Raw genomic sequence first — 8,653 nt, 5'->3', positions numbered from 1 at the left:
GTATGATGATCTCCACATCCATCCATGTTGCTGCAAGTGGGATTATTTTTAATGGCTGAGTAGTATTCCATTGTATAAATATATCACAACTTCTTCATCCAGTCATCTGTCGATGGACATTTAGGTTGCTTCCATGTCTTGGCTATTGTAAATAGTGCTGCTATGAACATTGGGGTGCATGTATCTTCAAATTAGAGTTTCCTCTGGATATATGCCCAGGAGTGGGATTGCTGGATCATATGATAAGTCTATTTGCAGTTTTTTAAGGAATCTCCATACTGTTTTCCATTATGTCTGCACCAAACTTCATTCCCACCAACAGTGTAGGAGAGTTCCTTTTTCTCCACACCCTCTCTAGCATTTATTGTGGACTTTTTAATGATGGCCATTCTGACTGGTGTGAGGTGATACCTCACTGCAATTTTGATTTGCATGTCTCTGATAACTAGTGATATTGATCATTTTTTCATGTGCCTATTGGCCATTTGTATGTCTTCATTGGAGAAATATTTGTTTAGGTCTCTGCAAATTTTGGGGTTGGGTTGTTTGGGGTTCTTTTTTTGTTATTGAGTTGTATGAGCTGTTTATATTTTCTGGAAATTAAGCCTTTGTCAGTTGTATCATTTGCAAATATTTTCTTCCATTCTATAGATTGTCATTTCGTCCTACTAACGGTTTCCTTTGCTCTGCAAAAGCACATAAATTTAATTAGGTCCCATTTGTTTATTTTTGATTTTATTTCTATTGCCTGGGTAGACTGCCCTAGGAGAACATTACTATGGTTTATATCAGAGACTGTTTTGCCTATGTTTTCTTCTAGGAGGTTTATAGTGTCTTGTCCTATGTGTAAGTCTTAAAGCCATTTTGAGTTTATTTTTGTGCGTGGTGTGAGGGAGTGCTCTAACTTCATTGATTTGCATGCAGCTGTCCAGGTTTCCCAACACCGCTTGTTGATGAGACTGTCTTCTCCATTGATTTTGAAAAATGCAGTTATTTGGAAGATTCACTGCATATGATTTCTGTGTATCTTCTGAGTGTGAATGGTGGGATGGTGTTTGGGAAGAACTAGGCGTTTAGAAACATTTATCTGCCTCTAGGCTAAACTGTTCCTAAGCCCATTTGGTATATTTCCAGTTGTGGAGGGTCCCAATCCAGGCTGTGCTAGTGAGCAGATGTGACAGCTTGAGAAAGTTACTTCACCTCAGTCTTTCCAGTTGTAAAATGGGGATAATATTACCTACCACAGGACCCATGGGGGTTGAGATGCTGGAAAGTATGTGTTAGGAGTATGGACTTGGGAGGCATTCTCCTGGGATACCATCCTTGCTCTGACACTTTTGTGAACTTGGGCAAGTTCCTTAGCTTCTCTGTGCTTCAGTGTCCTCATCTGTATCATGGGGAAAATGTTGGCCTCTACCACATAGGTTTACCCTGAGAATTAGAAGGGTTACTACATGTGGAGAACATAGCACAGTATCTAGCACATAATAAGTATTTGACAAATGCTAACAGTCACTATTGTTTATAATTTATCTTGTTCTGTGAAGCCTTTGGATATCGTAGCAAATAATGCAACTTCACTTTGAGATAGGGGACAGGGCAGCACCTTACTTTAACTTCAGGGTCCGCTCCAGCCTACGTTCATTTTCTTACTGCTTCAGCTTGCAGATTAATTCTTGACTTCTTTCACCCTCAAGTAAAATGCAGGTGGATTTTTTGGTCTGAAACTAGGCTCATCTTTTTCTCTGTTCTAGGAGAGAACCTTTTCTCTCATCTACTTTACCACCATCTAGAACCCGGAGCCACTTAGTTCACGAGCCCAGCTAAATCGTACTAGGGTGTGAGAGAATTCTGGGCACGTGCAGAGAAGGAAATCATGAGCCCAGAGTTGCGTTGGTTTAACTCATTGCTTCTCAGTCCTTTTTGCAAGTTAGAATGAACTGGGGAACATTAAAAAGGGAATAGAGGTTTTGAGGGTAGAACTTGGGCATTAGTAAGTTTGAAAAGTCTCCAGTGCTTCTAATATGCAGTCAGGGCTGAGAACCGCTCTGGCTAAGGCGTTCAGTGTACATTGCAGGAACTTTGCATGGTCACTTATGACCCTCGCCCCTTTGAACTCATGGGCCCTTCTTCCAGAGGCCAGATAGGACCTGATTTCTGTCCGCCAGGCAGTGAGCAAGCTTTCCTCTGGGACTCTACCTTTGAGGTCGGCAGAAGCAAGGCTGCTTCCCCTTGGAACCCCAGGCAGGCTTTGGGTCAGGGCTGCTGCTACCAAGTAGTTGATCCCCATCACACCCCCACCCCAGCTCTCTTCTGTGGGACTTGGCTAAATCCATCCCTCCTTTGCCTACCTAATGCCTTCTAGCTGCTGTTTCTCTGCTCTTCCTCTCTTTATCAGCACAATTTTGCCTCTTTCTGTCCCGTTTGCTTCTTGGCCACTGCCCTCTTTTGCTCTGTCAAACATGGCCTTAGAGGCTGTGCAGTGGAGTGAAGGAAGAGGGGACTTGGAGTTGGACCTGGGTTTAAATCTCTCACTGGCTGCAGACAAGTTACTTAATGTCTCTGGGCTTCAGCTCCTCAGCTGTAAAATAGGAATCATCTTATCTAGATGATTCTGTTGCTGTGAAAATTAAAGGAGTTAAAGCAGAGGTGATGATTGTGGTGGTGGCAGCAGGATGGCTGCAGTGGTGACAATGGTGCTGGTGGTGATGGTGGCGATAGTGGTCATGGTGGCGATGGTGGTAGTGGTGGTTTTGGCAACGGTGATGCTGGTTTGGTAGTGGTAGTGACACAGAGGGTAGTGATGGTGGTGATGGTGGTGGTGGTGATGGTAGTTGATGATGGTGATCAAAGTTCAGTCAAGAAAGCAGAAGCTTGGAGAAATATCAACGTTCTGTTCAGAGGACCCTCCCAGGAAGACAGAAGGGTCTTTGTTTGCATTTGCTGAGGCAGTGGGACTAGCTGGTTGTATTAGCATTTGGTCAGGAAGGCACAGCTACTCTGAGTGACGTGGAATAAGGGATTCATTATGGACATTAGACTTACCCAGTTTGAAAACTAGTGGCAAAGTCTGTGCAAGGCTGTTGCCTCTGTGTCTGGTGTTGGGCCTAAAGTTTCTATAGTTCAGCAGGGCCTGCACTCGGGACAGACGGTGAAATGAGCAGTTTGAGGCTTGGTAGTCAGAATCGTACTCTGCACCCCCTGTTTTTCTTTATTTACTATGCTACCTGGTTTGTGAATATTTTTTCCAGCTGCAAGCAATTTACACAAATTCTAAGCTATGTAAACTGCTGTAAGCTCTGGAACTATGGCCAGAGAGCGGGAAGTGACCAGTTGTCATCAGATTCGAAAACTTGTAGAAAAGGGTCCTCTCGTTGGTGGCCTCATGCCTGGAACTTCTCAGGTGGTGGACAAGTGATTGTAATTATTGCGCCTCAGCTTTCTCACCTGTAAAATGAGCGGGTTGCCTTACAGTTCCTGCTATGTTCCTGGGCGTTGCTAGAAGATGCATTGGAAATTTGGGGTCGGGGAGGGCATCTCTAACTCGACTAGCAGACAGCCACTTGCGTCTGTTTCATAGACTTGGTATCTGTGATAGATTGGATTACTGAGCAGCAAATAATCACTCCTCTCCTGGGAGCAAACTGCATTCTCCTGTCCTACTGATTTGGTGCTTGGTCTTGTGACTTACTTGAACCAATGAAAGGTGAGAGGATTTGATGCGAGCAGAGGCTTTAAAGGTCCCTGCCAGGTTTGGCTTGCCTCTTGTGCTCTTCCTTGTGCAATGAGAACGTGTGCACAGGTAGCCACTAGTTCAAGACAGGGAGAGATATGTGGAGCAGATGTAAACCCAGTCCATAGCTTGAAGCAGAACTGCCCCAGCCAAGTCTTGCCCAGCCCAGTTTACCATCAACCTGCAGATCTGTAGGCAGAAAATAATGTTGTTAAAAGCATTCTATTTGGGGTGGTTTGTTACACAGTGTCATTGCAGCCATAGCTAATACAGCTTACAAATACGTTTCAGTCATTAATCGGACCCTTTGGTTTAAAACAAGTTTGAAAAGCACTGGCTCTGCTTATGCTCCAGTACCTCTATTCAGTTCTGACATCCTAGGGTTGTTCCTCTGCGTGGGTATAGGAGAGAGAGGGAGAAGGAAAAGGTTTTGGAAATGAGAAAAATCTTACAGAAAGAAAGAATAGAGAAACTCTTTTAAGTTTTTCTTTTTGAGGGAAGAAGAGATTGTTGAGCAGGGAGTGGGGATGGGTACATCCATAGTTAAAGCATGTTTTATTTCTTCTTTGAATCCTCAAGTAAACAGATTTCTCGACTGTCATTATTTCACACTGTTACCTTATTTTGTCCTTTTTTGTATTCCAATTGGACAGCCTCTGAAATTCCAGGAAGAAGGTGAAAGAATAACATTGCACACAGCCCTGGGTTGTGCTGTGTTTATTTCAGGATGGACCATTCGCTTGGGCTTAACCTCATACTGACCTTTCTGACTCCAGACAAGACAGGAAAGCTTTGCTAACAGATTCAAAAACTGTACTCTTAAGGAACAGAAGCAGCTTACTTCCCCAGCCAAAGACATTTTCCATTCTCATTATTTGTATCCATGGTCACAAATGAGTTTCCAGGGAGATAATTTTGAGGAATTCCTAGACTACTTTACTGCTGAAGTGCATCCACAGATACCCTGGGGTCTTAAAAACTTGGCATCCCAAAGTCTACATAGATTAGCTGCAGGATGGAGGGAGGAGGTAGGTTTTAGACTACTTTCAAACTCAGTTTGCTCCAGCCCTTTGCAACATGGTTTCATTTTATTCTCAAAGTTTTGAGAATATCTCAGATGTAAATGTAAAACTATTGTCCAAAGTCAAGAATAAGGAATATTTGGATGCCTTTTGTTGTTACCACGTCATATTTGAAGGTAGGCAGCCTCTCCAAGAATGAACAACATTTTGGATCAGATCATGGAAGGATGGTTCTAGTCCCCAGAAAGAGAGTCTCTGTGGAGTTTGGGATGCCAGCACCAGGCAGGCTAGGCTTTGTCTGCGGCAAGGGCTAGGTTTGAGGCCATCTCTGCCATCAGCCTATGCTCAGGTTGTGTCTTACACTGATGGCCATCTGAATTTGGGTATCAAGTGATTCACTTGCTTGTTTGTACTTTGAGGACAACAGAAACTGCTTAATATTTAACACCAGAAATTGGCACTGTCTGTGCATAGGGACGTCTGCTGTCATGCTCTGGAGGATCTGAGTCCATGACCCACAGTGCCGTGTGGGGCTCAAGGAGACAGTTTATTTTAGGTTAACTAATGAGTATCTGGCCAAAAAATGTGCCAATAGTTGTATTTATTGAGTGCCAGAAGATTTTATAATAAAAGCCCTTTTCTGGTAACCTTGAAAAAGAATAAAAGAATATATATCTGCCCAGCTAATAGAAAGGAAAGATGGAATTAAAAAAGACAAAATCAATTTAGATAAAGACAAGACAAATAGTAAGATGGGATATTTAAATCCGAATGAGTCAAATTACTACATTAAATGTTAATGAGCTAAATATTATAATTGAAATGTAAAAGTTGTCAGACTGAATAAGAAAACAAAATCCAAGTTTTTTTATGCACCTTACAAGTGACATACCTCGAAATAAGATGTCTATAATGGCCACAGCCCTTTCTAAAAGCATCATGGTGGTAGGTACCAAGAGTCATAAGCTCATTCAAACTCTGACCTTATAATTCATTATAAAAGTTAACACCTCAGCATCTGGAGTGGGATAGACCTTAATTCAGATCCCATCTCTGCCCTGTACAAGCTGTGTGACCTTGGGCAAATAATAATCCTTTGCTTTATCAACTGTAAAATGAGGTCATTTGCGAGGAGTCAGTGATCTTAGCACAGAGCCAGGCATTTGGTCACTGCTCAGTAAGTATTAGCTATTATAATCACTGCTGCTGCTGCTGCTGCTGTTTTTATTATCAGGGAAGTAATTATTTCAGGGGTATAATTAAGCTAGAGAAAAATGTGGTACGCACAAAGATGTTTATTGCCTCATGTTTATAGCAATAAGAAATTAAAAACAATTTAAGTGTCTCCATTCATTCATTCATTCATTCAATTCAACAAATATTTATTGAGATCCTGTTCTGTGCTAGGCATTGTTTCCCACTGTTTGGGAAAGATCCCTGCTTTTGTGATGGGGAATGGATAGCTAACCTGTTGGGCAATAAGTCAGTGGAATGTTCTGCAGCTATTAAAACAATAGCGATGAAGACACGGAAAGTTGTTTGTTATATCAGTAAAATCAAAAAGCAGAAGAGGAAAACATAGGTGCCTTAAAATATGTGTGGGTGGACAGAAACTAAAATGGAGCATTTGAAAATGAAAATGGTTGAAAGAGTGATCGTGTGTTTTTGTTTTTCAATAATATATGAAATGTTTTTACAATGTTATGAAAAAATATAGATAATTGAGAAAAGTGAATTGGCACAAGAAAAACCTCTTATGGTTTAGGAATCAAAGTGAGGCCTGTGGGCAGATGAGGAAATTGCCTACATATCAGGGAAGGAAAATTTGCTATTTCATAACAGAAATGGGTGTTGCAGCTTCCCTGTGCACTGGGATCAGTGCGTTTCATGCCAGGGGAAGGCAGTTCTTTGTTAAGGAAACTTTATTAAGCAGATGAGAAAAAGAGGCCCTGAGGCCAACAGGAAGGCAGTAGTTCAGACTTCAACGTGTCTCTATAATACAGTAAGAGAAATTTTCCATTTTCCCTTGGGAGCTTTGGGGTAGGGGGAGACAGAGATTTGGAGCCTGAAAACTGGGAGGAGATGATCAAGAAAAGATCCAGTTAGAGGAGGTGAGAGTGGTGGGGACAGAATAGCAACTTGAAGAACATCGATGACTAGTATTCAATTTTTGAGCTATTTCCTGTTCTGTTTTCCCCAAACTTCAGTCAAAATATGATTCTGCACAACAGGGATTCCCCATTCATTTGGGGAATGAATCAGGGGAGGGGAGAGTGTCCAGGGAAGAGGAGCACACTCAGGTGCACAGAGACCACAGATGCAGGCGGCAGGATGGTGAGCGCGGACCGAGAAGTCCCTGGGAGGGAGAATTGAAGTGTGAGTAGCCAGGAGACCATAAGTCCTCCCCCTACCCCCAACTCCCTCCCTTCGGAGTCTGGAGGAGGGCCCTGTACTCCCATGGAGTGGGGGCTCAGACCATATTGTTTGGATATTAAAAGAAGCCTGATGGCATGGGATGGACATTTGGAGTTCACAGTGGTCTGATGGGTCTTGGCCAGAGGTTACTTTTTCCTTATTGACCCTCCTTGGAGCCTTGAATTGCTTCGCCACCATCATTAGCAATACAGTTTTTTGCAAACAGACACTACCTTACCTAGGAATCCTCTGTTTTTGGTGCAGCAAGGTCTGGGAGAAGTCCTGCCTTTCCATGAAGGCTTTAGGGAGAATGAGCTTGACAGATCATTTAGCCACTTAGACAGGAGGTTGGGCAGGTTTTGGTGGGTGGTGGGAGAGAAGGGAACAGCAAGCAGACATGAGGAAGAGTGATTCCAGGGCCCTGAGGCTGGGCGGAATGAGGTGGGGGTGGTGGTGATGATGGTGGAAGGGACAAAAGGGAAACGGTGTCTGGACCCTGACTTCTCCTCCCTGGAAGTCTTGTGATAGTGGCCCTTTTGGGAATGGTGCTCAACTTAAGGCTTCTGGAATAGTAACCCTGTGTGGCCTTGGAGTACCAAGGTGGAGGTGGGTGGGAGCCATCTGCCCCAAGTGCAGGCCATAGGGGGAGGGGAAGAGGTGGCAATGTCTACAGAGAATTTCAAAACAGTCATAAAACAAACTGCTTTTTATTATCATCATGTGCCAACAGTTCCAAACACTATGGAGATAAAATACTGCTCCCTGCTGGGACAGCCGGTTTAGGCCATCTCTGCCTCCGGTCCACTGAGCCGCTGTGGGACAGGGAACAGCTAAGGAGGGGGATTCAGGAGGGACACGTGCAGGAAAGAAACTTAGATGCCTCCAAATGGTAAATGAGAGGCTTCTCAGGACTGAACTTGAAAAACATAGCCTTGCCAAAGGAGGACAAGAAAATCCTCAGAAGACGGCAGCTGAGCAGAGGTTAAGCAAACATCGGTGCCAAGCCGGTGGCAGCCTGGTAAACAGGCGGCTCACATCCTCTGCGAGTGCTCAAGATTAGTGTCTTTTCAGAAAAGACAAAAGATCTAATCCCAGCTGTGGTGGGGAGAGCGGCCTAGCGCCCCTTGGGTGAAAGATCACAGCCGCAGTGAAAGTTTGAGAGAAGGTTCTGAGAAAAGCTGGAAAAGGTGCACGTGGCCATCCTATAGGCCCTGGGGCACTGCTCAGGGCTGGGAGGAAGCCCAGATCCCTTCTAAATCCTAGTGTGTAAGGATGGAGGCCGGTAAAGTTTATCGGTATCTCCCAGAGTATGGTCCCCCACTAGCCATGCCAGCAACACCTGGAAACTTGTTAGCAAGGCCAATTCACAGGCCCCACCCCAGGCCTACCAAGTCAGGAACTGTGGAGCTGGGGCCAGCAATCTCTGTTTCAGTAAGCCCGCTTGGTGGTTCTGATGCCCACTGAAGTTTGAGAACCACAGATT

This window comes from Vicugna pacos, chromosome 3, assembly GCF_048564905.1.
Source record: "Vicugna pacos chromosome 3, VicPac4, whole genome shotgun sequence".
In the NCBI taxonomy this organism is placed as follows: Eukaryota; Metazoa; Chordata; class Mammalia; order Artiodactyla; family Camelidae; genus Vicugna; species Vicugna pacos.
This window is presented reverse-complemented; position numbering follows the sequence as displayed.